Source organism: Aedes aegypti, chromosome 3, assembly GCF_002204515.2.
Source record: "Aedes aegypti strain LVP_AGWG chromosome 3, AaegL5.0 Primary Assembly, whole genome shotgun sequence".
Classification (NCBI taxonomy): domain Eukaryota; kingdom Metazoa; phylum Arthropoda; class Insecta; order Diptera; family Culicidae; genus Aedes; species Aedes aegypti.
This window is the reverse complement of record NC_035109.1, coordinates 153703899-153716393: the sequence shown is the minus strand read 5'-3', so window position 1 is coordinate 153716393 and position 12495 is coordinate 153703899. Positions and strand designations below refer to the sequence as shown.

Sequence of the window (12495 nt, the reverse complement as noted above, 5' to 3'; positions counted from 1 at the left end):
TTCACAAACTGTCTAGATCTAAGACTGTCCGAAGTAAGACTTTTATCCAGATATTAATTTTTATTTACCGTGAAGGCCCCATACTCTGCGCAATAAGGGTTTTTCAAATTTAAAACAGCTGTAATTAATTGAAAACAAAACACAATCCTCTGAAATTTTGGGAGAATATACTTATTGATTTCATGTATAAGGGAAAAATATAAAAGCTTCACTAAGTAATGATTTTTATTGCAAATTTTTAATTTTTCTCAGGGTGTCCGTGTTCCTAACTCTGCGCACTCATTTTTGCAATGCTCCTTATTCTGCGCATTCAGGTTCCTAACTCTGCGCACTCGATACATTATTTATAACAGTAGAAGTATTTTGCTAAAAGCATTACTAGCATTCAAACTCTGAATTAATCTTAATTTTCTTGCTTTATACGGCTTTACGTCCCCAGTGGAGCGTGGAATGTCTCTAACATAGAAGTTTATTAAGTGAAGTGAATTTTATCTATAATTCAATCCATGATAATTACTGTTACTGAATGCCATTAAGTGCAACTCTCAAAATAATCGAAATCATCATATGATTTCCAAAACATGTAATTAACTTAGTTTTCTAAAAGCCAAAGCAACATACAAAAAGGGTACAAACTACGTCTTTTTGCATTCTCCCTTGGCGTGTAAAGGAAAATTAGCTTTGACTGTTTATGTATTTTCACTAGAAAATATAAAAACCAAATTTTCTTTGGTTCGGTTCGGGTCCGGGTTTGAAGAAAATTAATAAGAACCTGGTTCTGGTTTGTTATATGTGAAACCCGAACATTCCTACTAAATATGAAGAATAGTTTAAGCGAAAGGGTATATCCATTCTTAATGTATTGTCCATCACTCAATCGAGAAGTACCGCCGCCCTGTTTAAGCGTGACGTTATTAATGAACGATTCATATTTCAGATCAATAACAGTACTTTATTGGCGTTTCTATATAGCAAATACGATTAAACCTCGATGTTCCATTACTCGATATTGACTCATGAAACTATACAAAAAATCAAAACTATTCTATTGCATGGTTAGGGAGCATTCAAAAATTAGTTACTGTTAAAATCGCGACAGGGGATTGAGGGGACGGAGTGTCGAAATCCTTAAAATATGTTGGACGTCATTTTTTAATCTTCCCTTACTATGATGGTCCCCTTAAACAATTTACCAAAGCATTTCCATTCCATATCTCGATGGTGTCGACAAGTCGATGGTTCCCTTCAATATCGACCTCTGGAGGGTTGATTGTATGTTGAAAATAACGTTTTATAACTGCTGCGCATAGTAAGGGACGTAGTTGAAAAATGGTTCCTTACTATGCGCACTTAAGAAGAATAAGAAAATGAAGAGAAAATAAGTTGCACTTTACCAGTGATGATTGTTCGATAAATAAACTAGTGCATACATACTAAAAATCTGAAATATATTCTCTTTAACTTGATTCAAATGACTTAAGTGATGAGGTACTCCCTTAGCATTTTTGCTAATGGGCAGTCAATTTGGACGTTTTTCAATATTTTTAAAGCTATTTTATTTTTTATTAAAGTAATAAACGTAAATTTGTCAAGAAAATTCTTCGCATACTTTTTTATTACTATTGTATCAATATATGGATAACAAATTTTAAACAAAAATTTAAATGATTTACCAGATTTTGGTGGATTTTGGTAAAAGTGCGCAGAGTTAGGGACCCTCACGGTATGTATCATTAACTTTCATTTCACGAAGATTGTATCGACTACTTGAAAAACTGAGGAATTTAACTTGAGGCTAAGGAAAAATCACTGATAATATACCAGAACACGAACGTCTTGTTCTAATATAAATCTGATGATTAATGTAAAGTTTTTAATATAAAATTCTATGGATAATTTTTAACTATTTGGATGTAATTGTAGGCCATATTTCCTTAAAAAAGCAAATAATAAGAATAAACTGTTTTTTTTTTCTTCGGATACTTATCAAATTAGGCATAAGACTTGGCTGACCCCTGATGAAATTTTTGTTGAATTGCTGATGAAACTCATTGGATTCTAGTAAAATTTTCAACAGAGGTTATGTCACTCACAAGACGCAACGCGAGACTGGACTCAACACGTAGGGTAAAAACACCGGTTTTGGCCAACCTAAGAGAAAATGTCAATAAATATTAAATGGGAAGCCGTATTTCTACCACAAATATGTCAAATGCAAGATTTCAATCCATATTATGTGTGTAAAATGTCAAAACTGAGCTGTAACTATACTTTCGCTTTGAAAATCCCGTTGGTCAATATAGGCCAACGGAACCAGTTTCGGCCAGAAATTTAACTTCAGTTCCTAAATTGGCCAATCGCATTGATTTCTCATGGGAGTGGCCAAATTAGGAGTGCCCTGGCCAAATTAGGTGTACGGGAGCTAAAATTATAAGGAAAATGTATTGTTTTTCTTATGTTTTGAAACAATATGGACGAGTAAATGAATGTAGCTCTATCATGTGAATGTAATCTACCGAACACAAAAGGATTCATGCTGATTGGCTATCTAAAACGGTGTATAATCCCCTATGGCTACAACTGGCTTATGGCCAAAACCGGTGCTTCTACCCTATTGTTCTTACAAATATAAAAACATTTACCTTTTTTGTCGACTGGTTTCGAGCTCGATGTTGCCCATCTACAGGACGATGTCAAGTGAAAAAGCGGTGAACTTGTCGGGGCATTGTCGTCATTCATCAGCGGTTTTTCGGTATTGGAATGGAACACAGAAACGCTGTGGATAACGAACGAGTCCATGACTAGTGTGGAAGTACACTCTGTTGAGATCAAACACAATGTAGATTGGGACAAGGCGAAGCTTAAAAAGAGCATCCGAAAAGTTACCCATTTAAATGTTTGGGAATCTATGTTCATCTCCAAAAAAAGGTAAATGTTTAAATCATTTTTATATTATTTTTTAAGAACAATAAGTGTTATGTCCAGTCTCGCGTCGCGTCTTGTGAGTGACATAACCTCTGTTGAAAATTTTACTAGAATCCAACGAGTTTCACCTTAACTCAAAAGTATGTTTATGAAAGACTATGAATTTCTAGCCTAGCAAATTTGAAGTTACCTTTAAGCTGCGGTGAAAATTTCAGGTCAATTGGACATCTAGAAACCGAGATATGAGCCTCCAAGCTTGACAATTTTATATGGAAAACTGCCAATGCGTGATTTATTCTGTCCAGTACTGTACAAATAAAAAATGGTCAATTGGCAAAGAAAGCTTTCAATCATTAATTGTGGAAGTGCGCATTAAAACACTTAAGCCGAGAAGAAGGCCGCCAGAAAGAAGAATTTCAGTTTTTCAGTCCGTGGATGATTTGTCTCCAATACGAGAATACGAATTGGGTGTGTTTTGTTCATTTTTGTTTTCTTTAACGAATCGAAGATAAAAATAATAACAATAATTCAATATTTGGCGCCTATCCATCTCATTCATTTACCTTGGTTTTGTAAAATAGAAAGTTAGAGAACATTCCGGGAAATGGGAAGAAGAATATTCTAGAATATTCTGCTAAACAAATGTTGTAGTGCTCAATTATTTGCAGCTGCAAAGTGTTAATATAAATATACTGTTGTATTATTAGAAAATAGTTGCTATAGCGCTCACTGGGACATTTCAAAGCGTTGCTTTACTGACAGACAGACAACTCTGGGAATTTATATAGGATAGGTGCACCAATATTCGCCACCCTAAGGAAAAACATTTTTATAAATAAATCAAAAGACCTTTGATCACTGTCAATGCGTTGAACGAAAACTTTCAATTCATGTTCAGCAGGAAAAATATAAAAACTGATCAGAAACTTTGTTTTTGTATTGCAAATTATGGTGGCGAATACTGGACCACTTTCACCAGCATTCGCCACCTACGTTGGGTGGAGTTTGGCGAGTCAGGAAACATCATGGTGAAATATGGTGCAAAATAGCAAACATTTGAAAGAAAATGATTTTTTTTTTGACGTTGGATAACGTCTTACGGCAACATACTGGGGTACAATTTCGAAAAACGAAAAATCGCTCGCGTCACGAAAAGTGGTTAGATTTTGACTGTTAATAACTTACTAATGCCCGGATAGATTTTCTAGATTCTTGCACCAATCGATTGGAAATCTTTCTACGAATCTACTCCAACAATGAAAACTATTGATTCTCATGGCTAAACTATTGAAAAATTGAGAAATATCGAAGCATGTCTTATTTTTCGAAGAAAAGCACATTTTTCCTGTGTATTCCTGACACAGACATCATTGAGAGATATCTTAGCCACTTTCGTCTTTCGAAGGGAAACGCCCCTTTCGGTCTTCTTCTTACTTCTCTTTATTATCTCGTGTTCAGTCGAAGCCAATCAAATTCCACTTCACGCGCACGCGCACGACCGCATTTTAATTCAATCGTCTTCGGTAATCTTTTGGTGTGTTTCTGTCTAAGAATGGAATGAAAACCCAGTTCGATGGATTGTGACTACCACCAACCGTCCTTATCAGGACGACAATTTAATTTTGAAAGAGAGTTATGAGAATTTTACACCGTGAAGAGCGACATTACTGGTGAATGGATGTGATGGATTCATATTTCGATCAGTCATTTGCCACATGCATGCCAAAGCAATCAGTATAAACTTGTCGAATTGAAAGCTAAAACATATCAGCAACAGCTTTGTTGATGATTTGATTTGGTAAGAAATTGTCGATCGAAACCAAATAAGCGCATAGAGAAAACTGCAAAAATGCTACCGCCGCCCGACGGGAACCTAGCTAAAACTTTGTTTGCCGTTGAAAAACTAATCATCCGAAATTTAAATTGGTAATTAAATAAATTAATTAATTGATAATAGGTGAAATATCTTAAGCCGTAACTCTTTTACGTGGAATACATTGTTGTGGCTCTGAAAAGGGCCGTTTTGCTTGAAATTGCGTCCTAATTCAATTTAAACTCGTTCGCCACGGATACGACGAGCCAGCTAGAAGGCCTTCGGCATGATGGTGACACGCTTGGCGTGGATCGCGCACATGTTAGTACCCTCAAAGATAGGCCTCGCTCGCTTCCTGCTGGGCCATGACGCCAAGCTGTGTAATCGCAAATCGGTCTTGAAGTCCTGAGCGATTTCACGGACCAGGCGCTGGAAATACAACTTGTCGATCAGCAGCTCCGTAGAATTCTGGTAGCGACGGATCTCACGCAGAGCGACCGTTCCTGGCCGATAGCGATACGGCTTCTTGACTCCTCCGGTGGCTGGGGCGCTCTTGCGAGCGACTTTCGTGACCGGCTGCTTGCGAGGGGCTGCTTTCCAGCCATCGTCGTAGTAGTGTTCTCTGGACGGATTGAAACAAACGAATGATTGAATTTGCGCGGCTGCCGGTCCCTTTTATGACCTTCTCTTGCGAGCGAGCGAGACGAACAGTGAACAGCGAGCGAGCAAGAAGAATTCATCCATCGCGTACCGCATAAAAGCAGCCGAGCCGGCGGCCGAGCATCAGTTTTGTTACAATCGTTGCCGAAGTTAGACCGGCCTCGGAAAAGGAAGCGCCAAGCGTGACAACATCCAGTGCATCATCACCAAGCCCGCCATCCGCCGTCTGGCTCGCCGTGGCGACGTCAATCGTACCTCCGGTCTCATCTACGAGGAAACCCGCGGTGTGCTGAGCTGAAGTCATCCAGAATTCTGTCGGCTACGCTCTGAAGTGGCAGGGCCATACGCTGTACAGATTTGGAAGCTAAATCGTCCCCATCACCGACAGCAAAACTACCACTGAATTCACAAAACCTGAGCATGAAATGGCGATCGACGATATCCTCACCCAACCGTCCTTTTCAGGACGACAATTTAATTTGGAAAGAGTTTCGAAAATATTTCACGCAACATTATTGGCAATAGTCACAGCAACAGAACTGTCAGTGAATCAAAAATAATAGTTTTGGTGAAATTTTTAGTGATTTGCGGTAAACATTTTACCAAAATCAGTAAAATTCCAACAATATCTACAAATTTTGTTTACCAAATGTTCCGCTGCTGAGTTATTATCAAAATTCGTAACTCACCCTTAGTGTGTGGACAAGAAAACCAGCATCAATAATTTACAATCATTAAGGTGAAGAAGAATCGAAGCCAAACCTCAAATTTTCAAGAGCACGGATCTGGAGAACCGAAAACCCGTTTGAGCTGAAAACTTAATCGATTGGTCACCACCAGCGAGTGACCAATCGATTAAGTTTTCAGCTTAAACGTATGTATTGAAAATTTGAGGTTTGGCTTCGATTCATCTTCACCTTAAGCTGCTGCAAATCCAGTGTCCGGTTTGTGAAATCGCTGGCTACGAGATGGCTGAAGGAAATCAGCTCAAGCCGCTTGTTCAAGCGCCCATCATCATCGCCACCGCAAATCTTATCGGGCGAGGAGGATTTCAACCTGTTCGCTGGCAAAATGTGTCCGCGTTACTCGATTCTCACAGTTCAATCGGCCCTTTTCAGTGCCAACAAATGTGTCCTAAAGAGTTATTTGTGTAATATTTGCTAATGTGTTTACCATATTCTTACATTTATTCATCTCGTAGCATCATACAATATCTGATTAGTTATGAATAATTGACAAAACGACAAATCGAGAATGTTTCCGAGTCGTGCTGTCGGAATGCAATAAATATATTTTCTATTGTTAAGGAATGATTCAAATATTACATAACCCAAAATGTGCCAGTTCTAGACCCCCTCCTTCCCCACGTAACAACTTTTGTATGGAAGATTTAAATTGTGTATAAGGGCTGTAACACTATGGAAGACCCTCTCCCTCCCCCTGTGACGGAACGATATATTTGAACGATAAGGCCTGATGTCGTCACTGCGTTCGCATGTTTTCCAATCTCCGTTGTGATGCGCCGTCATTGCCAAAGCCAAGATAAAATTTTCCTCAGTACCGCCAGATGCAATTTCTTCTTAGCAGACGCAAAAGTTATCTTCTTTTGACGTTGGATAACGTCTTACGGCAACATACTGGAGTACAATTTCGAAAAACGAAAAATCGCTCGCGTCACGAAAAGTGGTTAGATTTTGACTGTTAATAACTTACTAACGCCCGGATAGATTTTCAAGATTCTTGCACCAATCGATTGGAAATCTTTCTACGAATCTACTCCAACAATGAAAACTATTGATTCTCATGACTAAACTATTGAAAAATTGAGAAATATCGAAGCATGTCTTATTTTTCATAGAAAAGCACATTTTTCTTGTGTATTCCTGACACAGACATCATTGCGCGATATCTTAGCCACTTTCGTCATTCAAAGGGAAACGCCCCTTTCGGTCTTCTTCTTACTTCTCTCCATTTTCTCGTGTTCAGTCGAAGCCAATCAAATTCCACTTCAAGCGCACGCGCACGACCGCATTTTAATTAAATCGTCTTCGGTAATCTTTTGGTGTGTTTCTGTCTAAGAATGGAATGAAAACCCAGTTCGATCGATTGTGACTACCACCAACCGTCCTTTTCAGGACAACAATTTCATTTTGAAAGAGAGTTATGAGAATTTTACACCGTGAAGAGCGACATTACTGGTGAATGGATGTGATGGATTCATATTTCGGTCAGTCATTTGCATGCAATCTTTCATTAGCGTCAACATTAGTGCTTTTCGAGAATTACAGGGCCAAGAAATCAATTTTCCATCGCGCTCTTGCAGGGCAATCTTCGACATTGTGTGCATGAGAGATAAATTGGGGACGGCACTAGAATGAGGATCCCGGTTTGCCTCGCATTTAGCGATGATTGAATAATGCCGTTGTCGTCGTCGTCGCTAACCACATGCATGACAAAGCGATCAGTATCAACTTGTCGATTTGAAAGCTAAAACTTATCAGCAACAACTTCGTTGATGATTTGATTTGGTAAGAAATTGTCGATCGAAACCAAATAATCGCACAGAGAAGACTGCAAAAATACAACCGCCGCCCGACGGGAACCTATGTAAAACTTTGTTTGCCATTTCACTCCGTTGGAAAACTAATCATCCGAAATTTCAATTGGCAATTAAATAAATAAATTAATAATAATAGGTGAAATATCTCTAGCCGTAACTCTTTTACGTGGAATGCATTGTTGTGGCTCTGAAAAGGGCCGTTTTGCTTGTGTCCCATTCAATTTAAACTCGTTCGTCACGGATACGACGAGCCAGCTAGAAGGCTTTCGGCATGATGGTCACACGCTTGGCGTGGATCGCGCACATGTTGGTAGCCTCAAAGATAGGCCTAGCTCGCTTCCTGCAGGGCCATGTCGGCCAAGCTCTGTAATCGCAGATCGGTCTTGAAGTCCTGAGCAATTTCACGGACCAGGCGCTGGAAAAACAATTTGTGGATCAGCAGCTCCGTCGAATTCTGGTAGCGGCGGATCTCACGCAGAGAGACCGTTCCTGGCTGATAGCGATACGGCTTCTTGACTCCTCCGGTGGCTGAGGCGCTCTAGCGAGCGACTTTCGTGGGGCCGCTTCCACCAGTGGACTTACGGGCAGTCTGCTTGGTAGAGCCATCGTCGTAGTGTTTTCTGGACGGATTGAAACAAATGAATGATTGAATGTGCGCGGCTGCCGGTCCCTTTTATGACCTTCTCTTGCGAGCGAGCGAGACGAACAGTGAACAGCGAGCGAGCAAGAAGAATTTATCCATTGCGTACCGCATAAAAGGAGTCGAGCCGGCGGCCAAGCATCAGTTTTGTTACAATCGTTGCCGAAGATAGACCGGACTCGGAAAAGGAAGCGCCAAGCGTCATCGCAAGGTTTTGCGTGACAACATCAATTGCATCATCACCAAATCACCGCCGTCTGGCTCGCCGTGGTGACGTCAAGCGTACCTTCGGTCTCATCTACGAGAAAACCCGCGGTGTGCTGAAGTCATCCAGAATTCTGTCGGCTACGCTCTGAAGTGGCAGGGCCGTACGCTGTACAGATTTTGAGGTTAAATCACCTCCATCACCGAGACCAGAATTCAAACCTAGCACTGAATCCATCAAACCTGAGCATAGAATGGCGATCGACGATATCCAAACCCAACCGTCCTTTTCAGGACGACAATTCAATTTTGAAAGAGTTTTGAAAATATTTCTACCATGAAGCGCAACAGTATTGGCAATTCTCACAGAAACAGAACTGTCGGTAAACTAAATAATAGTTACTCGATTCTCACAGTTCAATCGGCCCTTTTCAGGGCTAACAAATGTGTACTAAAGAGTTATTTGTGTTATATTTGCTAATGTGTTTACCACATTCTTGCTATAATTCATCTCTGATTGGTTATGAATAATTGACAAAACGACAATTTGAGAATGTTTCCGAAGACGCTGCTGCAGTGCTGTCGTAATGCAATATATTTTCTATTGTTAAGGAATGATTCAAATATTTTGAATTAATTGCTCCAAATTAACAATGATTAAGTATACACTTAAAAATCAATTCTTCAATATAACGGACTAAGCTTCTGAATACATGTAAAGTGATTATTTTGTATTAACACAAAATAATAACACACATGTCTTTAATAAATCAGAATTGACATGCAACAAATAGTGTGAAAATTATTTGGATTTTTAGCAGTAGAAATCTTTCATAAGTTCGTGACGGTCCCAAGCCAGGAAATAGAAGAGGCTAACGTTATCCAACGTCAACTTGGCGGTCGTATCTTGGAAACAACCTCTTACTTTTTCTATTATTCATTTTTGAACAAATGTTAAGGTTTCTAAGAATGTTTCCGTATCGTCTTAAAGCAATTTAACGAACACTAAACAATTGGTAATTATTTGTGTCGTAAAACGGTATATAATCCGGGTGGTGAATACTGGTACATGGCGAATACCGGTACACCTTTCCTGTATACTGATTTATGCATGTATTCGATTTTTTTTTTGCATTATTCGCTATGGTAATGAAACTTATCTTTGACGATACATCTGTATCAAAATAACATAAGAAAAATCAGAATTGATGGAATTTTTTTTAATGTATCTTTAGAACGCCAAAAAATCATCTAGTCCGGTCTATCTGAACACCGACCATATGTTCTCAAATCTCAATCAACACTAAACATTCCCTCCCCTCCAATAATTGCTCCACCAATATGACAAAACAAATGAACAAACCACTAAGATTTAAAAAATGGACTTATTGCATATTGTTCAGCATGTTGCTTACGAGAGGTCCACCAATTTTAGTTGACGAAAGCGTTTATCATCTAGTTTTAGGATATTCTACCGAACCGCGACAAAAAATTGAATTCTAACCAGTGTCGTAAAAATTCAGCCGAATGATACCCAATCAGTGCGAAAACGAACAAAAAAAAACTCCGCTAGCAAGAAGCCAATCTGACTTCGAGTGCGAATGCGACGAGAAAGAGAGTGGGTGCAACACACGCACACATTCAGTTTCACCCACTGTTGGTGTCATTTCAAAATTCAGTTTCACCTAGAGGCACTGAAATTGAAAATTGAATATAAAAAATTACAAATGAATTTTATATTACTGGTGTAAGAAAACGGCAATGTGATGCCTCCAGTTGATGAATCATGATTGTCTTTTAATAAAAAAATACAACTTTTGCAATTTGCGGATGTTTTGTGGGGTATTCTGACGGAAATGATTTTTTTCACTAGTGAAATTGAATTTGAATGTCAGTAGTGGATGAGAATTAGTGTAGCAAAAGTAATTGAAACAGTAAGAGGTTGTTTCCAAGATACGACCGCCAAGTTGACGTTGGATAACGTTAGCCTCTTCTATTTCCTGGCTTGGGACCGTCACGAACTTATGAAAGATTTCTACTGCTAAAAATCCAAATAATTTTCACACTATTTGTTGCATGTCAATTCTGATTTATTAAAGACATGTGTGTTATTATTTTGTGTTAATACAAAATAATCACTTTACATGTATTCAGAAGCTTAGTCCGTTATATTGAAGAATTGATTTTTAAGTGTATACTTAATCATTGTTAATTTGGAGCAATTAATTCAAAATATTTGAATCATTCCTTAACAATAGAAAATATATTGCATTACGACAGCACTGCAGCAGCGTCTTCGGAAACATTCTCAAATTGTCGTTTTGTCAATTATTCATAACCAATCAGAGATGAATTATAGCAAGAATGTGGTAAACACATTAGCAAATATAACACAAATAACTCTTTAGTACACATTTGTTAGCCCTGAAAAGGGCCGATTGAACTGTGAGAATCGAGTAACTATTATTTAGTTTACCGACAGTTCTGTTTCTGTGAGAATTGCCAATACTGTTGCGCTTCATGGTAGAAATATTTTCAAAACTCTTTCAAAATTGAATTGTCGTCCTGAAAAGGACGGTTGGGTTTGGATATCGTCGATCGCCATTCTATGCTCAGGTTTGATGGATTCAGTGCTAGGTTTGAATTCTGGTCTCGGTGATGGAGGTGATTTAACCTCAAAATCTGTACAGCGTACGGCCCTGCCACTTCAGAGCGTAGCCGACAGAATTCTGGATGACTTCAGCACACCGCGGGTTTTCTCGTAGATGAGACCGAAGGTACGCTTGACGTCACCACGGCGAGCCAGACGGCGGTGATTTGGTGATGATGCAATTGATGTTGTCACGCAAAACCTTGCGATGACGCTTGGCGCTTCCTTTTCCGAGTCCGGTCTATCTTCGGCAACGATTGTAACAAAACTGATGCTTGGCCGCCGGCTCGACTCCTTTTATGCGGTACGCAATGGATAAATTCTTCTTGCTCGCTCGCTGTTCACTGTTCGTCTCGCTCGCTCGCAAGAGAAGGTCATAAAAGGGACCGGCAGCCGCGCACATTCAATCATTCATTTGTTTCAATCCGTCCAGAAAACACTACGACGATGGCTCTACCAAGCAGACTGCCCGTAAGTCCACTGGTGGAAGCGGCCCCACGAAAGTCGCTCGCTAGAGCGCCTCAGCCACCGGAGGAGTCAAGAAGCCGTATCGCTATCAGCCAGGAACGGTCTCTCTGCGTGAGATCCGCCGCTACCAGAATTCGACGGAGCTGCTGATCCACAAATTGTTTTTCCAGCGCCTGGTCCGTGAAATTGCTCAGGACTTCAAGACCGATCTGCGATTACAGAGCTTGGCCGACATGGCCCTGCAGGAAGCGAGCTAGGCCTATCTTTGAGGCTACCAACATGTGCGCGATCCACGCCAAGCGTGTGACCATCATGCCGAAAGCCTTCTAGCTGGCTCGTCGTATCCGTGACGAACGAGTTTAAATTGAATGGGACACAAGCAAAACGGCCCTTTTCAGAGCCACAACAATGCATTCCACGTAAAAGAGTTACGGCTAGAGATATTTCACCTATTATTATTAATTTATTTATTTAATTGCCAATTGAAATTTCGGATGATTAGTTTTCCAACGGAGTGAAATGGCAAACAAAGTTTTACATAGGTTCCCGTCGGGCGGCGGTTGTATTTTTGCAGT

The 12495-nt window shown here is 39.7% G+C and overlaps 3 pseudogenes; 1 reads left to right on the top strand and 2 right to left on the bottom strand.

The window, feature by feature from the left end:
* Positions 1 to 4975: 4975 nt before the first annotated feature.
* LOC110678513 lies at positions 4976 to 5299 on the bottom strand (annotated as a pseudogene).
* Positions 5300 to 8192: 2893 nt separating this feature from the next.
* LOC110678122 lies at positions 8193 to 9040 on the bottom strand (annotated as a pseudogene).
* Positions 9041 to 9139: 99 nt separating this feature from the next.
* Positions 9140 to 12271, top strand: LOC110678121 (annotated as a pseudogene).
* Positions 12272 to 12495: the final 224 nt, after the last annotated feature.